This window comes from Anastrepha obliqua, chromosome 1 (assembly GCF_027943255.1).
Source record: "Anastrepha obliqua isolate idAnaObli1 chromosome 1, idAnaObli1_1.0, whole genome shotgun sequence".
NCBI classification, from domain to species: Eukaryota; Metazoa; Arthropoda; class Insecta; order Diptera; family Tephritidae; genus Anastrepha; species Anastrepha obliqua.
Window position 1 is genome coordinate 55,849,760 of NC_072892.1, and position 10,973 is coordinate 55,860,732.

Genomic DNA, 10,973 nt, shown 5'->3' on the forward strand with positions numbered 1-10,973 from the left:
TTAATTTTATTTTATGCGCACGTTGAGTTGTCACAATTGACTTCTTTTGTTGAATGTAAATTTCAACAATTTGGGAGCGCTCGCGCGGCGTATACTGTTCCATGGTAAATCCATGGTAAATCTTCTTGGACTTACGCTTTCAACGCGGTATGTCATTAAGCGATCTGACGCCTCTGTCAAAAGATACAAGGTTGCCAGATGGGCCTCTTTTTGGGTGTTTGACCTAGCTCCTCCTCCTATTTGCGGTGTGCGTCTTGATGTTGTTCCACAAATGCATAAGACGGCAAAATTAATCGACACAGCCCACGAGCAAGATACGCAAAACTAATTACACAATATACTAAAACATATATGTATATAATATATTGGGTTGGGGAATAAGTTCATAGCGCTTTTATGGTTTCCTTTATTTTAAAACGCTTTCTGCTCTTCAAAACTATATTACTTGTATTTTTAAGTTCCTTAAATTTTTATTAGTTTTAGGGCTTACAAATGGAATACCCAGGAGGCAAACAGCCACATTTTCGACACCTGCTCTTCCTTCTTTTCATCGAGGTCAAAAAACTGCGGAAGCAGCCCGGGACATTTGTGACGTGTATGCAGAATATGTCACATGCGAGTCTACAGCACGAAAATGGTTTACAAAGTTAAAAATTGCAACTTTGACGTCGAAAGACACCCTGCAGAGCAAGACCTTCTGAATGTAGAAGAATGAATGATGAAGAACATCTTAAATCACTTTTGAAGGAGAAGGGTCATCAAACCATGTCAACGTGAGTTGGCGGAAACCATGCACAACGGTCATGTAAAGATTCTCAATCATCCTTATTCAATGGGGTTTCCCGAAAAATCGCGAGCCTAGGCCCCGCAAGAGTTAAATGAAAAAAAAACAAAGAAATTCGCCTCCAAATTGCTTCTCAGCATCTCGTCCGCCATCGAGCAACGCGCGGTCATAAACAACGCTTTTTGTACCGAATCGTCATGGGATATGAGAAATTGTGCCTACTATACAATAACATGAAGTAAAGAATGGAGTGGGTGGCTCCAGAAGATACGCCAAAGCCGAGAATCAAGTCGGACTTTCATCCAAAGAAGATCATAATATGTATGTGTTTGGAGCGACTGGGAGGACATGGTGCACAGGGAAATGCTCGAAAAGAATGCCATGGCCAGCAAGGAGCTCTACATTGCCAAGCTATATCGCGTGAATGAGGATGTTCGACTGAGAATACCTGATTGACATGGTTAAACCATACTGCTTCACAAAAACGCCAGGCGCCATATTGCACAGGCTGTCAAAGCAGCACTTCAAGTGCTCGAATCGGATGTCCTTCAACATCCGCCGTATTCTTCGGACCTTGCACCGACCGATTACTATCTTTTCCGCTCCCTGTCAAACCATGGGAAGGGCGATAACAAAGAGGTGGCTCAACAACTTCTTTGACACCAGACTTGGCGATTTTTGGCAGAATAGCATCAACAAATTGGTCAAGATGTGGGAAGAGGTTGTAAACAGCAAGAGCGAATATAAGATTGATTAACTTATTGATATAATTACTGTTTTTTGTTTAAATAAAGGTATTCGGTAAAAACGCTTAGAACTTATTCCCTAATCCAATAATATAAAGTAGCAAATGACTGTAAACTGGTTTAATAAAAAATAAACGATGAAGAAGAAGAAATTTATTATTAATATTATTATTATTATTATTATTATAATTAAGAAAATACTTACCGCTCAATACTTTTTATTACTGAAATCATATTTAACTAACCGAAAGTATTATGTTGTAAATCAAGGCGTAACATCTAATATATACTCCATAAATGCTGGTGTGCCGCAAGGCAGTGTGCTAGGTCCGGTTCTGTATACAATATTCACTGCCGATTTGCCAGTGTTGCAGATGTAAGCATTGCAACGTATGCTGATGATACAGCTATAATTGCAACATCTCTGACCCCAGAAGGAGCGTCGCTGAATGTACAGAAAGAGCTTTATGAAGTAGAGAAATGGATGCACAAATGGAGGATTAGAGTCAACCCCCAAAAATCTACACAGGTAACTTTCACTCTTAGAAAAGGAGACTGTCCTCCTGTTAATCTTTGTGGTACTCAAATACCACAAAATACGACAGGCAGTGTGCTAGGTCCGGTTCTGTATACAATATTCACTGCCGATTTGCCAGTGTTGCAGATGTAAGCATTGCAACGTATGCTGATGATACAACTATAATTGCAACATCTCTGACCCCAGAAGGAGCGTCGCTGAATGTACAGAAAGAGCTTTATGAAGTAGAGAAATGGATGCACAAATGGAGGATTAGAGTCAACCCCCAAAAATCTACACAGGTAACTTTCACTCTTAGAAAAGGAGACTGTCCTCCTGTTAATCTTTGTGGTACTCAAATACCACAAAATACGACTGTGAAGTATCTTGGTGTACATCTTGACAGAAGGTTGTCCTGGAGATCACATATAAACTCTGAAGTGAAGCAACTTAACCAAAAAATAAAAAAGATGTATTGGCTTTTTAGTAAAAAATCGCAGCTAAGCCTGGAAAATAAAGTAAGAATCTATAAAGCAATCTTAAAACCGATTTGGACTTACGCTTTACAACTCTGGGGAACAGCAAGTCCCTCCAATGTGGAAATAGTCCAACGTTACCAGTCAAAAACTCTAAGACTAATAACAGGTGCTCCTTGGTTTGTAAAAAATGAGGAGATACATAAAGACCTCAATATTCCTTATGTTAAAGAAGAGATAAAAAAATATAGCAAAAAGTATATTAATCGACTCGACAATCATTGTAATACCCTAGCTATAAATCTGTTAGATAATAGTCAAAGTATACGACGACTAAAACGATTCCATATACTAGATTTATCAAATAAATAATATAAAATATCCCAACATAAAATGGCATATAATGGTTAGTCTCAGTGGAGACTAAACCATTTCTATTAAGTACCTAGGTTAAGATTACAAAAATTATAACATTTGCTTACTGTCGTCAAGATAGATTGCAAATAAAAGTATACATACAAAAAAAAAAAAAAATTTAATATATGATATAGTAATCGTTCAGAATTAGCCTGGACAGGTAAATGTATGCAAAAAATTGATTGCGCATACAATTTTTTGATGATTTATTTATTTAAAAACAAATTAATCATGTGGTAAATGGCGAAAAGATTTTTAATGGTGGGGCCAATACCAGACCCTTAGCCGGCTTTCAGCGAATTTTACAGAATCAGCGGGTGGGTTGACGTAGCAGAAGTCATGAATCGGTTTGCTTACGAAAAAACTAAGAATTTGTTAGTGATATATTATACGATGAAACGAATAACGGCAATGTCACCTCGTTGCCGTCTGAGCGACGACAGATTTGGCAAGTGTGAAATTATGAAATATGTCAAATTATCGTGCAGTTTTCGGCTGGCGAATACTGCCGTGATGTGGCAGCCTTCTAATCTATCATCCTTGATGTGGTAGCACGATTCTCCCACCGCTCTCAATTCACCTAATTTACGTCACTTAAATACCGAAAATTAACTGCGCTCTACCAGCTCATTTTCGGAGATAACCACACGCGCCATGGCTTGTCAAGCCCAGAAAATCCCAAGAATGATAGAAAGAAGATTGCGCCCATCAGAGAGTACGTGACGTCAGTTGTGCAGTATTGCCAACCATTGGCTCTTCGCAATAAATTTAGTGCCTTTTTATACCGGAAATGCGAAAATTTTGAAGTTTCGTGTTTGTTTCTCTTTTTAATTTAAAGCTGCCGACACTTTAAGTTAAAAAAAAAACCGTATTATTATACAAAAGAAGGTGCTAATGAAAATTAGTGGGTTCTTATAAAATTTGATATTTTGAAAGGGTATGCAGGAATATTAAATGCCCCTCTCTCAACTCTTCTTAAGATTGAAAACCTTTTTACACATTTTAAACGGCGTTTGAATTTACTGAATGCGGATTAAAACCACAGAGGTGTAATGGTTTCTTCCGGCCATCAATCCTTAGTGGGACATAGGTCATCAAGAGATGTATTCATTGTAAAAATAAGCCACAAAATACCAGAAAATACTAAAGAAACCAAACTGACATTTTTACAAAAAGAGTACCTTGTCTAGTTACATAACCTCAAATTTAGCAAATAAGTCGTTCCCTTAAGAAAATAGTCTTGGTTAACAAAAAAAAATCATAAATTAAATTGTACATAAGCATAACACATTTACTTAAAAATACGCACATTCTAAAGACAATTTGTCCCGCATACAAAGTTCTTTAAGTGATTCAATAAAAATTTAGTGTTTTATTTTCTTTAAATGGGCATTTTAGTGTGTTTTTATATCCAAATCTAGGCAACACTGCATCAGCGCGAAAGAGATTTGACTGCTGAAAGCAGAAATTCGCTGAGAGCAAAGTAACGGGACCACGATCTCATTATTCTTTCCAAAAGCATCGCTACAATGAATTAAACAAATATATTCTTCAAACTCTTTATTCTGAAGTAAGGATTTTAAAGTTGATTATGTGAAAAACTTTGATCAATATTTTCCAATGGCTAAAATTTAGAAAGCAAATATCTGATTTGAGGGCTCATGTTCCATAAAGGAACAAAAGGGTCAAATATATATAAATATTTGGTTTGCAAAGCAGAATAAGAAGGAATATGAAAAAGAAAATCTGATTTTTTCTCAACATTTCTCCAGCTTCGTTTATAGGTAAGTGCATCGCAGAACAGCTAATTGACTTGAAAGGCTTTTATAGCGAGAGTCCACCGCTCATATACTCCTCTAGTATAAAATTTTACCACGCAGCCACTGCACCTAAAAATATATGTAAATACAAATATATGGTATGTGAAAATGTATACATATTTATGTACTTTTGCTGGTAACCTGCTTTTAGAATTTAATGCTGCTTCCAAGCTGCTTTTGTGCTCACAAGCAGCAAAGCAATTTATCATGTAAGAGCGCTATTGAAGCGTATTTTCCTCAACTAAAAGCAAATATATTAGAGTGAGAAATATAAAAATGAAAAAAAGTAAAGAAAATGAAACAAAACTAATAGTCACCCATGCCGCCAATGGGAGTGCCAAACAATAATAAAAGCAGCAGGAGCACGAAGAACGGAAAAATATATTTTGTGCCACATTGCAATTTGACATTATTTATGGTCGTTTATTATGCAAAAGGGAATATGCTATGACGCTACTTTGTTGCCACGTATTTCACCTTCTTCCGCATTCGGTATTTCCTCCCCCCTCCATAATATACATTATTTCTCAATTCAAGTATAAGTATGTGAGTTTTTCCTCACCTAAATATTGAATTCTACCACAGTTCCTTGTGGTTTGCAATTACTCAATTATTTCAGTCTTTACTCGTAATGTGCCTAACAACTTTGAAGTGCTTTAAACTTTTTAACGATTCACATTCAAGTTAATTAATCATTGTGAATATGCTACTAGACTAGTGAATTATTTACTCTTATATGTAATTAGCGCGTCTATCATTCTTGAGATGCTTGCCCGAGCTCCTACTACAATTTGTGTTGGGCGTCTTGATGTTGTTCCACAAATGGAGGAACCAGCAGTTTTGTACCACCTCCGAATGGCAGATGGATTTTTATGAGAACCTTTCAACGAAACAGCGACCGCATTTCGAAAAAACCTTTGCTATCATTTGATGCTGCATACCCACAGTGGGTTTCGAAATACCGAATGATAGTCATGCACAAATATCTTCGGCTATGGCGGCCAGAGAGTGATACCTTTACTATAAATATTGCCGTTACCGCACTATTCTTGTCACTTTCATTACCATTATTACTACCATTACCATTAGCAATACCATTACAAATGTAACTACCAAAATCATTACTATTGATATTGATACTATAACTATTAACATTAATATTACAAATGGCACTAGCATTGACATTACTATCATGATTTGCATTACTATTATCATTACCATTACTGGTACCATTGGTATTATTATACCATTAATACTACAATTACTAGGATTATGACCATAACTGAAACAATTGTAGTTACCGCTACTACCATCATAACTATGAACATTCCCGCCACAACCACTTTTAAACAAATAAAGGGTTTTCCAATGACACGTGTTATTTTGAATAGGATTGCGCTATCGAGATATGATTAACGATTTTGTATGGCCTCAATTGGATGGTATTGCTCTGAGCAACGTTTATTTTCAACGAAACGGCGCTACGTGCCACACAAGCAACGAAACGATTGATCTTTTACGGAAAAAGTTTCCGGACCGTGTTATCTCTCGAAAAGGTGATCACAAATGGCCACCGAGAACTTGTGATTTAAGACCTTGTGACTTTTTCTTTGGGGCCACGTGAAAGAGAAGATTTACGCCAAAAGCCCAGAGTCGATTCAAGACCTCGAAGAGGGAATTCGTGAGGCTATCGAGGACAGTGGCTGCACACTTTGCAATGCGATTATGGAAAATTTCATGAAAAGGATATTGTCCTGCAAGGGTGGTCGTGGTGGTCATTTGCCTGATGTTATTTTTCACTATTAACGGCATATCTTCCTCTTTATAATGAAATAAACATCCGATCATTTATATTAAAATGTAGTATTTTTTTGAATTTCAAAATAACACCTCTTATTGGTACACCCTTTATTACCATTAACGTAACAATTGCCATCATCAGGAGGTCAACAACTGGAGCAATCGAGGATATTCTGAAAAGTATAAGAAACGAATGGAGCATACACCACTTTTCCCAACTAAACGTGCTCCTCAACAGCGCAAAGTAGGTGAAAATGATAAACGCACCGGAGAAGTGGTTCAAAACACCTGAACGTTTAATGAAGATAATCTGCAGCTCCCCAAAGATCGTGTACACATCTATGATACAAGAAGAAGACCACAGACAAAAGTGGTGCCGCACAAGGCTCAATCCTAGACTCTGACCTGTGCAACATCACTTATGACGGCATTCTCACCATCGACATGCCCGACGATTGTTATCTTGTAGGATACGCGTATGATATTGCAGCAGTTATTAGTGCACGTGATGTATATGCGGCAAGGGGGAAACCTACACAAACGATGATAAGGATAAAGACATGGCCCGACTCACAGGACCTTAGCTTGACTCCAAAATAAACAAAATTCACCGTACTTACGAGGGCGCGCATACCTCTAGAAGTAACAATGCCGGTTTACACTGACTTATTGGGCACAAATCAAATAGGCTGATGAAAAATCTGCCATAACAATCTCAGCGCTACCAAGATTAATAGTAAACGTCGGAGGCCTCATCACAAGGAGGCGGAAGCTACTCATGCACACGATGGCATCTATTTTACTGTACGGATGTGATGTATGAGCAGGCACACTTAAATCTGAGTGTCGCCGCTAGATTCTTGCCAAAGCACAAAGAACTGCTGCCCTCCATGTTGCTTCTGCGTACCGCAGATTATCAGAAGCAGCAGTACTCATCATCAGCGGCACGATACCCATAAATCTTCTAACAAGAGGACGAACAGAACTATGGATCCTTAAACAGAACATGACAAACACCATAGTGGATCATGCGCCCGTACTAATAACGTCAAATAACAAATATGGCAACAGGGAGTCAGAGACGAAAGGCAGATGGATGGCGAGACTTATACCAAACATTAGATAAATGGTATCACAGACAGTTCGGAGAAGTGAACTTCTTTATTACTCAGATGCTATCTGGTCATGGGTGTTTTCGAAAATATCTAACCAAAACAGTGAAAATGGAAACCACTGAATGCATCTACGGAGGAGCATCAATTGACGATACAGATCACACATTGTTCAAATATGAGAGCTGGTAATCAGATCGCAAAGTTGTCGATGGCAGGTGCGGTCCCTTAAGTGCAGACAACATCATCGAAAAAATGGTATAAAGCTCGAAAAATTGGGAACTTATAAGCACGAGTAAAGAGCGGGTGAAAAAACATGGTATGGGCAGACTTGCTTAACCTTCTAGTACCCAAGACCGCCTGTAGACGGCCTAAGTTTATTTCACGCTTACTTCCTTTTAAAATACCATTTCGTTACTTTTTAAACTCTTTCTAATTCGGGGAAGTCCCAAAGTTATTGCTGGTGCATTTGCAGCAGCGTCTTGTTCTTTAATCAGCCGTCATAGTCAGTTGAAGTCTGAAAATAGTGAAGTGCGGTCAAATTAATTATTCTGCAAAAGTGGTGTATTTTAAAAATTAAATAAAAATATTAGAAGTGTATTTAGCTTATAATAAAATTATCATAGTTTTGCTGGTTGTGTTCAAAATACGAAAGTTAAAAATAATAACAAAAAAAAGTGTTTCTTGTATTTTACAAACCTTTGAAGACAGCCCGTCTAGAGGCGGTCCTGGGATCACACGGAATAAATAACACTACGCGGTAAGTTTGAAATTTTGATATTTTTAAAGGGGGACTAAGCTTAAAGTTTTGGTTTTTTAGAAATGGATCAACGACAAAAGTGTAAATTACCATCCCTCAATGATGAAGATATTGCAGCATTTTTGAATTTACTAGAAATCCACGATGATACAGACGTGGAAGAAGATTTGGAATATCTTTTAGACGAAGATGTGGACGATGCAGAATTACCTATCGACATTGGAATTGACGATTCTTAAATTTGTCAGATTATATGCTGGAATCAGAAGTGTGTGTCAATTTAAGTGGAAGTCCCGCATCATGTATTATCCCCATGTGCTTCGACTTCCTCAAATATTCCGCAATCACAGAATCGCAAACGCAAAGCTCCTGGTGAACAGGTTGTCAGTTAACGTATTGAAACTATCATAACCGATCCAGGTGAGTTTGTTGGGTCAGTTAATGATATCGATCCTAAATCGCAAACCTTTAAGAAAATGTTGTGGCGAAAGAAGAACTTAGTGCTAGATAAATCAGCGATTGGTTTTTCTGAACCCGATTTGGGAGATGATATAAAAAGTCTTGACACTCCCCTTAAGTGCTTCGAGTACTTTTGATCTAATAATTGATTAATAAGAAGCAACTTGCATTTCAATGATAACGATAAGTTACCTGATAAAAATGCTCAAGATTACGACCCTTTGTATAAAATAAGACCTATCGTGGATCATTTCAATAACAGGTTTCAGTCCATTCTGATGACTCAACGTTTATGTGTCGATGAACAAATGTGCGCATCGAAGATGAGGACTTTCCTTCGACAATATTTGCCAGATAAACCACATAAATGGGGTATAAAACTTTTCGTTTTGTGTGACTCCTTCGGGTTTTGTTATAACTTCGAAATATATTGCGGCGCAGGAGACAATGCTGTTCTGACTGATACACCAGATGGTGGTGGTGCGATTGTCCTGTAATATTCCAGATTTTAAAAACCATATAACATATTTCGACAACTATAACAGGTCACTGTCACTTCTGGCTTATTTAAAATCACGCGGAATACATTCGCTGGGAACTATTCGTTCAAATCGAATTTCGAATTGCAGACTTCCGACAGATCTTGATCTCAGGAAACAGCCCCGTGGATATTCAACTGAATTTTGTGGATCTGCTTTAGGAGTTGACATTTCTTTATCAGTTTGGAAGGACAATAAAATAGTGCGACTAGCATCGAGTTACGCAGGCGAAAAGCCCTTCCAGAATGAAACAAATGTTATAAACAAGGTGTCGCGGTTCGTCCGCTCAGAAAAAAAATTTGTTGATGTCGATTGCCCCAATGAAGTCCGTGAATATAATAGTCATGTGGGGGGCGTCGACCTCATGGATGGACTAATTGGGCGATATAAGATTCCGGTAAAGAGCAATAAGTACACAAACCGACTTTTTATACACCTGTTTGATATGGCCATGATAAACGCTTATGTTTTGTTCAGAAGAATTAACAAGATTGACACGCATGCTAGGCAGTACCAACTGCCGAACTTCCGGGCAGAGATCGCATACGTACTCTGCAAACAACAATATTCTTCAATACTAAGAGCTCCAGGTCGTCCATGACAAACTCTTCAAGTAAAATTTACTGGAAGAAAAGCTTACTTACCTCCTGACGGCATTCGCTACGACGGAGTTGGACATTTTGCAAAGTTTTTATCACGCACCGGTAAAAAAAGGTGCAAATATCCTGGCTGCACCTCCGAAACTCAAATCGTGTGCCGAAAATGTACTCTGAATCTTTGTTTTTCCCAGCAAAAGGACTGCTTTCACAATTTTCACCATAAATAATTTGCACCAACTGCCTATTTATGCCCAAAAGCATGCCTTTCTTTTGTAGACATTTTTATAAAACTATTTGAAATAAGACTGACTGTTTTTTTTTTTGTATTGATTTCTGTTAAAAACTTTCTGTTTTGTTCAATAAAAGTACGTAATACACTGAATTTGCAAGGTTTTCATTTAGATTTTTTTGGAGTTCTTTCCCAAAGCCGCCTGCAGGCGGGGTAGGTTTTATTCCTATATAATCGGATCAAGGAACAAAATTTCACTTTCTTGATAAAGAACCTATAATTTTACCATAATCCCAACCCAAAGCAATTTTTTTCATTGAAAAATAAAATTTGGGCACTAGAGGGTTAACCCACATGCTAACCTTAACCTACCTATCTAATTAGAAAATTAAAAATTACATGATCTACGACTAGCAACGCTAGACGCAGGGAGAGTAGAAGAGGTGGTTTTTATCAGAACGCCTATTTCGATCTTCTCTGTCTTGGATGAAATGCTACCGTAGTAGCATCATCAGAAGCATGATCAGAATTAACAACTTATACCATTACAATTACACTATTGTTACTATTATTTTAAGCATTGGCTTTACTGTAACCACTGTCATTCTTATTACCTGTACAGACAAACTCGTTTGTTTGTCCGGCGGCAATGCTGAGAAAAACGTTATAAATTCAATGAACTCCACAATATACTGTTTTATTTTGCATATAGGCT